This window comes from Macaca fascicularis, chromosome 7 (genome assembly GCF_037993035.2).
Source record: "Macaca fascicularis isolate 582-1 chromosome 7, T2T-MFA8v1.1".
Classification (NCBI taxonomy): Eukaryota; Metazoa; Chordata; class Mammalia; order Primates; family Cercopithecidae; genus Macaca; species Macaca fascicularis.
The window spans coordinates 21,469,454-21,481,646 of NC_088381.1; the positions used below are offsets into that span (position 1 = coordinate 21,469,454).

General features: G+C 36.6%; 1 long non-coding RNA gene and 1 other non-coding gene across 2 annotated transcripts in view; both read right to left on the reverse strand.

The window, feature by feature from the left end:
• The window catches only part of LOC102131417 (uncharacterized), a 48,789-nt gene that overhangs the window by 35,313 nt on the left and 1,283 nt on the right, over positions 1-12,193 (reverse strand). The window contains exons 3-5 of the long non-coding RNA XR_012414930.1: positions 12,012-12,163; positions 9,447-9,554; positions 1,821-1,906 (exon numbers count right to left, since the gene is read on the reverse strand). This is a non-coding gene — a long non-coding RNA (uncharacterized lncRNA). The remainder of the gene's footprint in view (positions 1-1,820; positions 1,907-9,446; positions 9,555-12,011; positions 12,164-12,193) is intronic.
• LOC123574750 (U6 spliceosomal RNA) lies at positions 4,774-4,877 on the reverse strand. The gene has a single exon (XR_006699952.1). It is a non-coding gene; the product is annotated as a U6 spliceosomal RNA (small nuclear RNA).

Consider the following 12,193-nt stretch of genomic DNA (forward strand, 5'->3'; position numbering starts at 1 on the left):
AGGGTATATTTTATCTATGTTCACACTGCACCCTCTGCTGTTTCCACAAAGAAAAGGCTCAAAGTAGACACCTACCCAGGGTTTATTCATATCCTTTGTCCATTTTTGTTGTTTTTGGATTGGTCGTATTTTTCCCAGATTTGTAATACCTCTTTGTATATTAAGGAAATTAGCCCTTATGGAAGAAAAACTTGAAAAAATTATGTAAATTACAACATTACTTTTTATTTTGAAGAATGATAACTACTATTTGATCATTTTTATTACAGCAGCTAAATACCAGACTGCAGGGTACCCCAGTCCCATCCTCCCCTCCCCCGATTCTACTCCTGGCTTTCTTTCCATGTCCTGACCAAAAATCACAGAGTGCTTTGACTGCTCTGTGAGACAGCCCAGTGCAGGGTTTTCCCAGCGGGCTTGAACTCAAACCAGGACCTTAAACATTTCCAGGGACTGATAAAGGTATTTAGGTTGCTGCTCAAAACACTGAAAGAAACTGGCCTCAGCCCTGAGCCAGATTCCTTAGACCCTCATATAAACTCCATATCCAGACCCTCTCACTGTGGATATACCTAGGTAGAACACCCCTTTTATCTTGTCCATTGCAAGGATTGGCGCAGTAATCTGCAAGTTCCCTCAGTAAATGCTTTAGACTGATTACTTCATTTAGTGGTTCTTTCTTCAGAATCCCAACTGACCACAACTTGGGACAGTCTGGGGCACCCCCTTGTGGGGACTCCCCTGCCTCCACTTTTAAGTTGACTCTGGCCACAGGTTTGGAGGATAAAACATACACTTCTGAAAAATCAATGTTCCCTATGAATATTTGAAAAACAACTGAATTGGAAACCATGGAACGAGAAGTAGATCATGTATAAGCCTGCAATGAGAAGGCCTCTCATAAATTGGTCCTAATATAAGGGCAAGGCCATGTTTGTTTGTCTTTTTAAATTAATTTCTTGTTTTTCTTTGAGACAGAGTATTGTTCTGTCTCCCAGGCTAGAGTGCAGTGGCATGATTACGGCTCACTCCTGGGCTCAAGCAATCCTTCCACCTCAGCCTCCAAATAGCTGGGACTACAGGTATGTGCCACTATGCCCAGCTAGTATTTTAAATTTTTTATAGAGATGGGGTATCCCCATGCTGCCCATACTGGTCTCAAATTCCTGGGCTCAAGCGGTCATCCGGCTTCAGCCTCCTTAAGTGCTGACATTACAAGCATGCGCCACAATACCCAGTCTAAATTTAATTTCTTAAACCAAAGTAATATATTACAAGCAATTTGGACAGAAGAGGGGAAATCACTCGCCACTTTTCATCCTAATAAAATTACTGCTAATTTGTAGTGTATTTCCTTCCAAGTAAAAAATATATTTTAAGATTCTTTTGTAGTTCATAAGCATGATGATTGGGTTTTCACACAGAGAAGCATATAATTTTTAAATAATTTATTAACTGTTATCATAACATACATAAAGTCCTTGTTTCCTTTCTGAAGAGACAATATAGTGTGCTATACTATGAGATAGTATAGTATGCTACATAGTAAATACGTAGTATAGTATTTAATGACTGACATTTAAATGAATGGGCTCTGACTCACTTCAAATCCTGCTTCTCCCCTACTTAATAAAAGTTTGTATGACTTTGGGGAGATTGCTTATCTTTCTAATCATAGATCTCTTTTTTTGTGTAATGGAAATGATTATAATGCTATCAATATCATAGGAAAACTGAAAATTAAATGAGATAAGCACACAATCAGTGCTCACAGATGTCTACACTGAATTGAGTATCAGTGAAGTTTATGAATTCAGTACCTTTCGGATAATTCTTTTATGTGCTCTGTTGCAAGTTCGCTGTTTTCCCCAAGGGTCTTTATTTCATTTGGTGTTACTTCATCATGCTGTGGATAGAAAAATAAATCACATTTTAAAAAATCATCATACCAATGATCCAATCAGTAATGGTTCTAAAAAGGAAAAATAAACTGGCAATATATATATCAAAAGCCATAAAATATTTACACATTTAAGTCTATTCAATCTAGCTTGGTGGAGAAAATTTACAAAATTTCGTCCACACACACATATAATTATACTATATATTTTTAGAGACCCATAAAGAAGATGAGCATTTTAAATATACCTGCTGTGATTATGTCAGATAAGCAAAACTTTGACTGATTTTATTCTCAAGTATTGAAATTTCCTCTAATGTGGTTATATTACTTTTTAGTCACAAAAATAAGGAAACAAACTTGCTACTAATTTAAACTTTCTTAAAATCCTTGATTTGAGGATTCCTGGGCTTCTTGTGAGCTACATATAAAAAATATAAAGTAAGCTGAGCAAATTATATTTCTCCTTCAAAAGGACAGTGAAGTATTTAGCTATAAAGATATAAAATAACTAAATGTATGTTAAGCTTTTCCCAAATATTTTGTGAAAGCAACTTAGATACTGGTACCTATCACATAATCTATTTATTTTATATACCATTAAGAAGTTTCTTTTCTTTTTCTTTCTTTTTTTTTTTTTTTTTTTCTGAGACAGAGTCTTGCTCTGTTGCCCAGGCTGGAGTGCAGTGGCACGATCTCGGCTCACTGCAACCTCCGCCTCCCAAGTTCAAGCAATTCCTCTGCCTCAGTCTCCCGAATAGTTGAGATTACAGGTGCCAGCCACCACATCCGGCTAATTTTTTGTATTTTTAGTAGAGATGGGGTTTTGCCATGTTGCCCAGGCTGGTTCGAACTACCAAGCTCAGGCAATCAGCCCGCCTCAGCCTCCCAAAGTGCTGGGATTACAGGTATAAGCCACTGTGCCCAGCCACCATTAAGAAGTTTCTATATTTAAATAAAAACTTAAATCCACTCCAAACAATAATAATGCTCCCCAGATCTACCCTTGTTATTGCCATTCGATGAATACCTTCCACTTATATATGCTATGGTTACATGATTATAATGGGCTAATACTCATATCAAGCAATATTCTGAAAGAACTGACAAACTTTTTTATCATGTAGTAATATAACTTCTAGAGTCAACATCCATACAAGCATGTTCTAGTACTTTTTTAGTAGAAAAAAACATTGGATTGGGTTAGAGCTGAGAAAATTGGGCTCCACTTTGCTAATATCTGCCAACGTGTACTAAAACAGGTCATTATATATTCTTTACCTTAGTTTTCTCATGTATAAAGCTAAATGATGAAATTAGTGATCTGTAAACTCTAAAGTTCTGGTAGAGTCAATAATTACCATCAAATAATAACCATTGCATTACTGCTCACGTTCCTGGAAACACTGTGAAAAGTCAAGGATTAGATATTTCAGTCCTTAGTACAACATACTGTTACCTCCTAGACAAAAAAACTGAAAGAACTATTATTTTCAGATGATGATGCCTTGGGAAGAAAAAACAAATTAATAACAGAAATATAAAATATATGTTGATAGCCTGATTTTGGACATACTGTAAAGTTTTTCTCTATGATGTGGCTGTGGGTTTAAAGTTTAAAACAAATAAAAAATAAAAGTGAAAGATTTTCTCCCTAACTCTTTATTGTGAAAAATTTCAAACGTACCAAAAAGTTAAAGAATAGTACAATAGACCAGGTGCGGTGGCTCACACCTGTAATCCCAGCACTTTGGGAGGCCAAGGTGGGCAGATCACGAGGCCAGGAGATTGAGACCATCCTGGCCAACATGGTGAAACCCAGTCTCCACTAAAAATTCAAAAATTAGCTGGGTGTCGTGGCAGATGCCTGTAATCCCAGCTACTTGGGAGGCTGAGGCATGAGAATCACTTGCACCCAGGAGGTGGAGGTTTCAGTGAGCTGAGATCCCACCACTGCACTCCCGCCTGGTGACAGAACGAGACTCCGTCTCAAAAAAAAAAAAAAAAAAAAAAGAATAGTAAAATAAATACCATATACCTTTCACCTGGATTCACAAAGTGTTAACATTTCCGACACCTTGAGTGCCCCCCCCTTTTTATTTTTGTGGAACCACTTGAAAACATTTGCAGATATGACATTTCCACTCTCTAATACCTGGCATGTGTTTTCTAAAAATATACATTGTTTTATCTTTACAACGCCACTATCACGCTTAAGAAAATAAAATGTAACACAGTATCACCTATTATACAGTTCATTGTTACATTTTCCCAATTGCTCTCCAAATGTCTTTTATTCCTCTTTTTTATGTCTCTTCATCTACTACGGTCCTATTGCTTTTTTTGTATTTGATGACATTAACTGATGTTAGAGTCCCGGTCAGTTAATTGTCTTGTGGTATGGTCCATATTCTGGATTTGTCTGAATGTTAACTCATAATTAAATTCGAGTGAAGTGTTTTGAACAAGAATACTACACAGATAATACTGTGTATTTATTATATCATATCAGACTGAACATACTGAAAGGTTTCTCCAATATTGGTGATGCTAAGTTTGCTAAAGTGGTGCCGGCCAGATCTCTCCATTGTAAAGGTACACTGTTTAACTTTGGAACTAATAACCAATCTGTGGGGTGACAACTTGAGATCATGGGTTTAGAATCCATTAATGACCTTATCTAAATCAATTATTATATTGAGGGTTTTAAAAATGGTGATTTTCGATTTTATCTTTCTTTCTATATTTACTCGCTGCTATTTTGTAAAGGAAAATTTTCCTTATCCCACCCTTTTCTTCCTTATTTTCTTCCTTCTTTCATTTCTTCCTTCTGTCCTTCCTTTTTCCTTATGTCTGCTTTTGGAGTATCATATATGTATATGGAATGCTTCATGAATTTGCATGTCATCCTTGCGCAGGGGCCATGCTAATCTCTGTATTGTTCCAATTGTAGTATGTGTGCCGCTGAAGCAAGCACATGGATTCTTTTTACCTAACATATCCATTATTGTCATTAGTTTTAATGCTCAATTGTTTGCAATTTGGCTATTACTTAAAGATTATGAAGTAAGTCAAAAGCATAAGTGAATCTGAGGCAGGATGGCAAAAGCTACAAAACAATTATTTTTCCAGTATTGTACACTTTTTTTTCTTTTTTTGGTTAATCAGGCAGCCCCCGAACCAGAATAGGTTCAGACAGACTCTTGTACACATTTATTGAGGGGTGTTATTCAAAACATTGAACAAACAGCACATCACAGGCATTAACCAATCACAGTCTACACTGGCAGTAAAGAACTGGTAAATGGCCGGGTGTGGTGGCTCACGCCTGTAATCCCAGCACTTTGGGAGGCCGAGGCAGGCAGATCACGAGGTCAGGAGATTGAGATCATCCTGGCTAACACAGTGAAACCTTGTCTATTCTAAAAATACAAAAAATTAGCCCGGTATGGTGGCAGGTGCCTGTAGTCCCAGCTACTCGGGAGGCTGAGGCAGGACAATGGCGTGAAACCAGGAAGCGGAGCTTGCAGTGAGCCGAGATCGTGCCACTGCACTCCAGCCTGGGTGTCACAGCAAGACTGTGTCTCAAAAAAGAAAAAATAAATTATTGCATTTGATTTCCCAATATTTTGTTAAGAAATTTAGCATCTACATTCATAGGGATATTGTTTACTTCTGGAGTTATGCTGGTCACTTAAAATAGGTTGGAATTGTCTACTCCTTTGTTGGAATTTTAATAGTAGCTTCCCTTTCATTCTAGATATTAGTAACTTGCTGAAGTGTTACCAGTTTTAGGGCTCATTATAAAAAAAAAAACCCTTTTGTTTTAATTGTTTCTCTCAATTGCTCTTTAGCTTTCGTTTTCATCAATTTCTTCTGTCACCTATGTTTTTTCTGCCTACTTATTGTCATCTAAATTTGCTCTTTTTGCTTTGCTTAGCTTCCTAAGGTTTAAATGTATCATTAACATAGAGTTTTTGCTTTATTTCCTAACATATACATAAATTGATTCATCTACACTGTTTTCCATACCTCTCAGAAATATTGATACTCTGTGTTTTAATTTTCATCCATTTCAAAATATTTTGTTTTTAGTTGTGATGTGTTCCTTGGGCAATCTGCTGTTTCAAAGTGAGTTGTTCAGCTTCCAGATGTTGGGGAATATCTCAATGTTTTACCTCTGTTAATTTCTAAATTAGGATAATTTTGGTGAGGGAACATATTCTGTAAAATTTTAAATTTTAAAGCTTATTGAGACATGTTTCATGACCCAGTATATGCAAATTCTTGGTAAATATATTGCATTTGGACTTGAAAGGATATTTATTCTCAACTTTTAGGATTTTCATAAATATTACTTTGATTAAAGTAGTTAATGGCACTCATCAGATCATTTATTTTGAAGTGTTTATTTTTTTATTTTTTTTTTTTTTGTCACCTCTTCTATTAATTGCTGCAAGATTAGTGTTAAAATCTCCAACTATGATTTTGGAGTTTCTTTTCTCCCGTTAGTTGTTAAATATTTTATATCCTACTTCTGTTTTTAGGCACATGTATGGCAATAATTTTTACATATTACTGATATATTGACACTTTTAACATTATTAACTGTCCTTCTTTGTCCCTTTTGTCTTGATGTTCGATATTTACATTGAAATTTTTGCTTATAATGTGCATGGTATTTTATTTCCCACTTGTTCAATTTCATCAATCTGTGTCATCATATCTAAATTTTGTACCTAATAGACAAGAATTCAGTCGTTTCTTGCTTTTATATTCTGTCTGGTCTTCTATGCTTTTTCGTTGGGGTGATATACCTATTTACATTTAATGCATTATTGATATGGTTCTATTGAGGTCTGCATTTCACTCTTGTTTTTCTATTCCCTATCCAATTGCTTCTCCTTTCATCTTTATTATTTTTTTCTTGGGCTTTTTGTTTGTTTTGTATTACTTTATTATTGTATTACTTTTCTGTGTTTTCCATCTGTGAAATTAAATCATATATTGAATTCTTTCATTTCTAATAAATGTGCTTGACATAGTTTGGCTGTGTCCCCATTGAAATCTCAACTTGAATTGTATCTCCCAGAATTCCCACGTGTTGTTGGAGCCACCTAAGGGGAGGTAATTGAATCATAGGGGCCGATCTTTCCCGTTCCCCTCTTGTGATAGTGAATAAGTCTCAGGAGATCCGACGGGTTTATAAGGGATTTCCGCTTTTGCTTCCTCCTCATTTCATCTTGCCCTCACCATGTAAGAAGTGCCTTTCACCTCCCGCCATGATTTTGAGGCCTCCCCAGCCACATGGAAATATAAATCCAACTAAACCTCTTTTTCTTCCCAGTTTTGGGTGTGTCTTTATCAGCAATGTGAAAATGGTCCAATAGCGTGCTCAGTGCTAAGAATTTTCCTCTGATTTCTACATTAAATGAGCCCATGGATGCTGATCTGTAATATTTTATCACTGTTTTTAGAATTTTTCCATTTCCCCTTTGACTCCATAGTTAACTTTTACTTTTATTCCATAGTTAACAATTTTTTAAAATTTCCATGGGAAAGAGTCTTTGTGTTTGTGACTTTGCTAATAATTTCTAGTGTCATTGAATTGTAACTAGAAAGTGTTGTTAATAATATTTGTACTTACGGAACTTGCAGATATGTCTTTATGATCTATTATATGATAATTTCTTGTGACTATTCTATGTGTTCTTGACAAAGTATATTCTCTAGGCGGGGCGTGGTGGCTCACGCCTGTAATTCCAGTACTTTGGGAGACCAAGGTGGGCTGATTACGAGGTCAGGAATTCGTGACCAGCCTGGCCAACATGGTGAAACCCCCTTCTCTACTAAAAATACAAAAATTAGCTGGGCGCAGTGGCACCCCCCTGTAGTCCCAGCTACTTGGGAGGCTGAGGCAGGAGAATTGCTTGAACCAGGGAGTTGGAGGTTGCGGTGAGCTGAGATTGTTCCTCTGCACTCCAGCCCGGGCAACAGAGTGAGGCTGTGTCTCCAAAAAAAGTATATTCTCTAAGGGTGTAATGTTTATATTTATTCTTACGATTTTCCTTATTGATTTTATGATGTTTAGGTTTTCTATATCCTTGGTTATTTTGTCCACTTGATTTGTGTTGTATTGAGATTAGTGTTTTAAAGTTCCCAATGATGAGAGCCTTCTTAACTACTCATTAGTGCCTCTGTGGTTTCTGTTTACGCAGAATGTGATTTGTTTTACGCAGACATTCATAAGTAGTGTATCTTCATCGTGAATCGGGTTTTAGCATTAAAAGCTTGCTTTCGCCGGGCGCGGTGGCTCACGCCTGTAATCCCAGCACTTTGGGAGGCCCAGGCGGGCGGATCACAAGGTCAGGTGATGGAGACCATCCTGGCTAACGCCGTGAAATCCCGTCTCTATTAAAAATACAAAAAAATTAGCGGGCTGTGGTGGCGGGCGACTATAGTCCCAGCTACTAGAGAGGCTGAGACAGAAGAATGGAGTGAACCCAGGAGGCGGAACTTTCAGTGAGAGCCGAGATACCGCCACTGCACTCCAGCCTGGGCGACAGAGCGAGACTCCTCCTCAAAAAAAAAAAAAAAAGCTAGCTTTCTTTGTCTTGCTTAATGTTTTGTGTACTGAATACTATTTACACAAGGATCGCGATCGCTATACCTTGCTTTTTTTAATGTTTTCATTTGCTTAATATGCTTTGTGCTTTTTTTTGGGGTGGGGGACAGAGTCTTGCACTTGTCACCCAGGCTGGAGTGCAATGGCACGATCTCGGGTGACTGAAACCTCCGCCTGCCTCAAGCGATTCTCCTGCCTCAGCCTCCTGACTAACTGGAATTACAAGCACCCGCCACCACGCCTAGCTACTTTCTATATTTTTAAGTGGAAACGGGGTTTCACCACGTTGACTAGGCTGGTCTTGAACTCCTGACTTCAGGTGATTTGCCCGCCTCACCCTCCCAAAGTGCTAGGATTACAGGTGTGAGCCACTGCACCTGGCCATGCATAAATTTTTAACCTTTCTTAATCACTTTGTTTTTGGTGTGTCTCTTATATTCTGCAAATATTTGGGCTGTGTTTTGTGATTCAAAGTGGTCTTTTTTTGGTAGTTAAGCCATTCATATTGATAAATATGACTTTTGATAGATTTGGCCTCAATTGTGTCACAATATTTTATAACTGTGTTTATTATAATTGCTGTTTCCTTTTCTACAAGTCCTGTATTAATTGCTTCTATATTTAAAAAAAAATTTAACTTATTCTACTTTCTTCTTTCCCTCTCTCTTCTCCTCCCATTTTTAGTTTCATTATTTTTAACTTACACAATATATAAGATTTCCATATCAGTGAGGATTTCCCAGTAATATTTGTTTGGATGAAGCTCATCCTGTAGTTTCTTCAAGAAAAGCTTGTAGGTAAATGATTTTATATGTTCTTATATCTTTAATACTTTCTTGTGTAGTCCTGGTACTCAGAGGTTAGTTGGCTGGATATAAAATCCTCTGTATATTAGAGTGTATTTTGAATTTTGTTACTCACCTTATGATTGTTTTCCTTTGTATGTTGTTTTTGAAAGGTCTGATAGGCTGGGCATGGTGGCTCACGCCTGTAATTCCATCACTTTGGGAGGCCGAGGAGGGCAGAACACTTGAGGTCAGGAGTAAGTAAAAATTATTTAAATCAGTCTAAGAGTGTTCATAAATTATTTAAATCAGTCTAAGACATTTTCAAGTTCATGTAACTTAAGTAAATCATTAATAAACAAATAAAACAATCAGATCCAATATACTTTGACTAATTCAAATCTCCCCAAATTAAATAACTATGAATCAGAATAAAATTCTAAGCCAACTCTTCAAATAGAATAAAATTTATTCAAATAAGCATTTGTGGATATGAAAAGCCAATTGAGTCAGGTATCTAAAAAATAAGAACAAAAATGGGCAAAAATAGAAGGAAATGAAAATATAGTTAATTGAAGCCGGCAGATAAATGAAAGAAAGACAAAGTTATCTCCTAAAGAAAAAGGGAACCACAAGGACACAAAAGAGAATAGACTCAAATGAAAATATAATGACTAGCATTGAAGAAAGGTAGAAAAACAACCTGGAGAATGAAAATGACATAAGGAAAAAAGAGGTCATAGAAAAGTGGTAGAAATCAAAGTTTAGCAAAGGCACTATTCACAAAGTTGCCAGGAAAAAAGTAGTGAAACAATGGAATAAACTAATAAGAGATAATATTTAAAAGTATGTTACAAGAAATTTTTGCTGAAATAAACTTGAGGCAACTGAGTATTTGGGAAAATTCTCCTGAAACAGTAAACTTTAAGTCATAAGCTAGTAAAATCATTAGCCTTTATAGATTTTGAAGGAAACAATATTGACAAGAATGCACATTGAAACTTGTTATGGCTAAAAACAAATATATCAATGTAACTATGGATGTATTAGGATAAAAAAGGTGAAGAATAGTTTACAAGTGTGAAGGGCACATGAAGTAAAATGGGACATTTAAAGATAAACTCTTCCTGGTCTTCAAGAGAAAAGATCACACAAAACACCTTTTTTTTTTTTTTTTTTTTTTTGAGATAGAGTCTTGCTCTCTTGCCCAGGCTGTAGTAGTGCAGTGGCATGATCTCGGCTCACTGAAACCTCCACCTCCTGGATTCAAGTGATTCTCCTGCCTCAGTCTCCCAAGTAGCTGGGACCAAAGGCATGTGTCACCACACTCAAATAGTTTTTATATTTTTAGTAGAGACAGCATTTCACCATGTTGCCAGACTGGTCTCAAACTCCAGAAATCAATAACAACTAGATAACTAGAAAATCATATGTACTTGGAGATTTAAAAACATTTTGCATAATCCACTAGTCATAACACTCATATGGGAAATCTGAAAATACTTTGAATTGACCAATAATAAAAAGACATCTCAAAAACATGTAGCACAGATTTCAAAGGAAATTTACAGCTTTATATGCACATATTAGAAAAATAAAGGATGAAAAACAATCATCCAGTTCAAGAAATTAGAAAAAGAACAGCATTTTTTTTTTTTTTTTTTTTTTTTTTTTTTGAGATGGAGTGTTGCTCTGTCACCCAGGCTGGAGTGCAGTGGTGTGATCTCAGCTCACTGCGACCTCTGCCTCCTGGGCTTAAGCAATTCTCCTGCCTCAGCCTCCCTAGTAGCTGGGATTACAGGCATGCGCCACCACAGATGGCTATTTTTTGTATTTTTAGTAGAGACAGGGTTTCACCATGTTGGCCAGGCTGGTCTCGAACTCCTGACCTCAGGTGATCCGCCCACCTCAGCCTCCCAAAGTGCTGGGATTACAGGCATGAGCCACTGTGCCCAGCCTAAGAACAGCAATTTTAAACAAAGAAAAATGGAAGGAAATTATAAAAAGCTAAAATTAATGATATACAAAAGAAATATATAAAGAGAATATCAATAAAACCAGAAGTATGTTCTTTGAAAAGACTAATACAATTGACAAAGTTCTAATGAGACTAGGAAATAAAAAAAAGGGAAGGCACAAATAACCAGAATGAGAAATGAAAAAAGATTGTCAGAGAGGTGACTAAAGAAGGAGGAAAAATTTAAAAACAAGAAAAACAAAAAGAAAAAAAAAGAACCATGACTAGAGCTCTCACAGATATTTAAAAAGATAGTAAAAGATTTTATGGACAACTTTATATAAACAATTTTTTAATGTTTAAAGGAACACAATACTAGAAAAATATAACTACTTATCACAACTATTGTAAGAGGCGGAAAACTGTAAAAGGAAAACAATTTTGAGTAAAACAGAAATTTGAACACTGGTGATATTTGACTATATTAAAGAACTATCTTTTAAGTGTGATGATGGTGTCGCGGTTGTGTGTGTGTTTTTTAAGTCCTCACTTTTAAGGGATTCAAAGTGAAACGTTTATAGATGAAATGATGAAATGAATTTTGCTTCAAAAATAAAACTTGATGCTGCAGACTCTGCCCTATGCCTGTACATACACAGCATGGTAACTTTGTTAATATTTAGGGTTAACACTCGCCACCTCAAAATTTAAAACAAAGTCAACCAAACAACAAAAAACCCTCACCAACTCGAGTCGCTCTCCTCCTCTTACCAGGGCAAGGCTGAGAGGCCCCTAAGTGATCCGGATAAGCAGTCAGAGACCGTCCCTCACCTGAGGGCCTCAGGCCTTTCCCGGCCGTTTCTCTTGGGAACCAATCATTGAGCTTGGCGTTGGACCTGGAACCAATCAGGGATCTCAGCTCTGGG